Below are 3,023 nucleotides of genomic sequence, written 5' to 3'. Positions count from 1 at the left end.
GGCGTCGTGTGGCGGCGGGGCGGTCCGGCGTGTGGCGGGCTGGCGTCGGGGCGCAGGGGGCGACGGGGTTCGTTCCCCCGATCCGATCTGGATCGGGGAGGAGGGGGAGAGCGAGCGGAGTGGGCGTCGTGCGGGAGGGGGGAAGTGAGCGAGTGGGGCTAGGGTTTCGGGCATCCAGGGGGAAGTAGAGGGCGCGGTTGGGCCGGCCTGGTTGGCCCAGAGGCCAGCTGGGCTGTGGCCCAGTGGGGGGGGTTCTCTCTCTCTTTTATTCTTCTTCTTTTTGTTTTCTTTTTTTTCCTTTTCTTTTATTTATTCCTTTCGGTTTTATTAAATTATTAATTTATTTCAATTTTGAAGAATGTGAGAACAACACCTAAATATGGTATGTTAAAGATACCACTGCCACACTAATTTGGACAGCTAAATAAAATAGTTCAATATTTTACAAAATACAAAAGGCATTTAATTACTTTCTTTTGCTGCTGTTTTATTTTCTTTTGAGCATTTAAATTTTTTATAAAAATGTGGTTTCATCACCATAATTACCTATGTATTATTTGGTTCACTCCGAACATTTAAATTTTAATATTTGAAAACTTTTATTGTTTGCTCGATTTTGAATTTGAAATTCGAACTAGGTTCCGAACTAACGCGAGTTTATCCATAGTAACCGAGGTGACGTGGCATCATTAGCGGGGATTACTGTAGCTTAATTACCCGGGCGTCACAACCCATGACTTATCCTAGTGGGGAGTTAGTCGGAGTGGCCGGGAGAGTGTCATGGCAGTAGATCGGTTTTGTCGGAACGCCGTTGGTCCACCCGAATGGGAGTGCGAGGCCATGGGTTCTGTGGTGTGGGTAAAGTGCGCTACCTCTGCAGTGTGTGTTTGTTTAATCTATCGATAGCCGCATCCTCGGTCATGGGCATAAGTTCGTACTAGGTCACACCGTTCGATTAACACTCGCATGACGGAATGACTTATAGGTGATGTATATGATGATATTGTGAGCTGTACCAGTTTGGCAGGATGTTGTTGATGAGGTTGGGATGATCTTGAGAAGGACCATTCAGTTTGTGATGTGGTCATGAGGTGATCATATGGATGTTCCGTTTGTGATCTGTGAATGGTCACCGTTCGGTTACGAGGTAACCCGTTGAAACCGGTGCGGTTCCGTTTGTGATCCGTGAGTGATCACCGTTCGGTTACAAGGTAACCCGTTGAACCCGGTGTGGTTCCATTCGTGATCTGTGAGTGATCACCGTTTCGTTTTGGTCACGAGGCGATCGATATGGTATATTGCTTGGTCGGTTAGCCAAGTGTGAGATGGTTCATGTGGTACTTGAGATCTGAGATGATGGCTTATCAGTATTCTAGTAGTTCATATAGTGATTATTAGTTGCTTCATCATGGTAGCTATTAATTTAATTAACATGTTTAATGCTATGTTATTGTCTTGCCTTGATGCTTTTGGTTGTTGTGAGCTTGCAAGTACATTCAATGTACTGACCCGGCGTGTCATGCCAGATTGCGGGTGATGCCATGATTGCTTGATTGCTTGTCGTGGTTTCCGTTCGTGCGAGCTAGATCGTGTCCCAGCCAGAGTCCCTGCGGTGTGGAGTTCACCGCATTTTTCGTTGTTCCGCTGCTAGAAGTATTCCGCTGCTACGAGATGTTCCGCTGCTAGCGTAGAGCAAGTGTAGTATCACATGCGTAGTGTCGCCATGCTGATGTGCTTCTTTGTAACATCAGACCTTTGTATTATTATTCTTGTAATAAGAGCTGATTTGTTCTATGTCAAGCAGTGTCGTATTCCAGAGACTTCTCCTCGATCTCTGGGCTGGAATACGGGGCGTTCCAGTTTCTCTGAGTCAGGGTGCCACAGGCTTGGTACCAGAGCTAGTATGACTGTAGGACGCGCTAGTCAGCGCGAGTGGTAGAAACCGGTAGAAATCGGTAGTATAGAGTCCGGCTTGATGATTGCATTTGGTTGCTGCATTTGTTTGTTGCATAACATGCATATAGCCTTAGTATTTGTGATAACGGTTTATCTGGTGAGTGTAGCTGGCATCGGTTCAGATCCACTACAGCTCAGCCTTTGCATTTCTCTAGTTCATTTTTCTTTCGGTGTTTGGTGTCATTTCTGTCCCAGCAGAGCGATGCCAAGTGATCCCGACACTGTTTGCAAAAATGGTGCTCAGGTATCGCGCCGATGTCTTTCTTTCAGTCCCGTCTATCGTTTCGGTGATGGACATGCTTCTATCCCGAATCGCTCTTTCATTTTGTTGTGTTGGCAACCCTTAATGATCTTAGTTATCAAGAAAGGGCAATGTCAGTAGCCTCAGTTTTTCCCCGCAATCCTATTTCTTGGACAAGTACGGATCTTTTTCCGTCCGCTTGATAATAATGTGGTTGCGACCTTCGTGTCCCACTACATGATTACCGAGTGCGTCCCCGCCTCCGAGCTAGTCCAAGATTGCTACCTGGCTAAGCTAGCACTTGGTGTAGAGTTGTTTACACCAACTCTTCCACACATTTATTCGTCCTCCTGCACATCGTCACAACATGTTAGATCGTAGAACCGGAGATCCCGTGAGATTTGTGTGCTTAAGTAGGCATGCATATTGTGTGACTAGCAGTAATATGTGACATTGATTGTGTGTGAATTGATTATTGTTGTGTGCTTTTGTTTAGTTGAGTTTTCTTTTGTTTCTTTCTTTTTGGGCCCCGGTGTTACATTATTTTTCCCCTATAAAGAGTTGCTCATCCACAGACACCGGACTTGAAGAAGCAATAAGGATTTCAAATATTTGGAAGAAGCTCCGCTAGACATTATTGTCTACACAGTCAACTGCATTATGGCATTAATATCTACTCAAAATACCAATACTGTATTGGATTGATTATCAACATCGAGTCTACATCAGTGCAAAATCCTCATAGCAGTTATGATCCAGCCAGCAGAAAGACAAGTCAGTTGCAAGATCAACGGTATGTTTTCAGACAGAGGTATGGATCATATAC

The sequence above is a fragment of the Triticum dicoccoides genome, chromosome 6B, assembly GCF_002162155.2.
Source record: "Triticum dicoccoides isolate Atlit2015 ecotype Zavitan chromosome 6B, WEW_v2.0, whole genome shotgun sequence".
Classification (NCBI taxonomy): domain Eukaryota; kingdom Viridiplantae; phylum Streptophyta; class Magnoliopsida; order Poales; family Poaceae; genus Triticum; species Triticum dicoccoides.
This window is presented reverse-complemented; position numbering follows the sequence as displayed.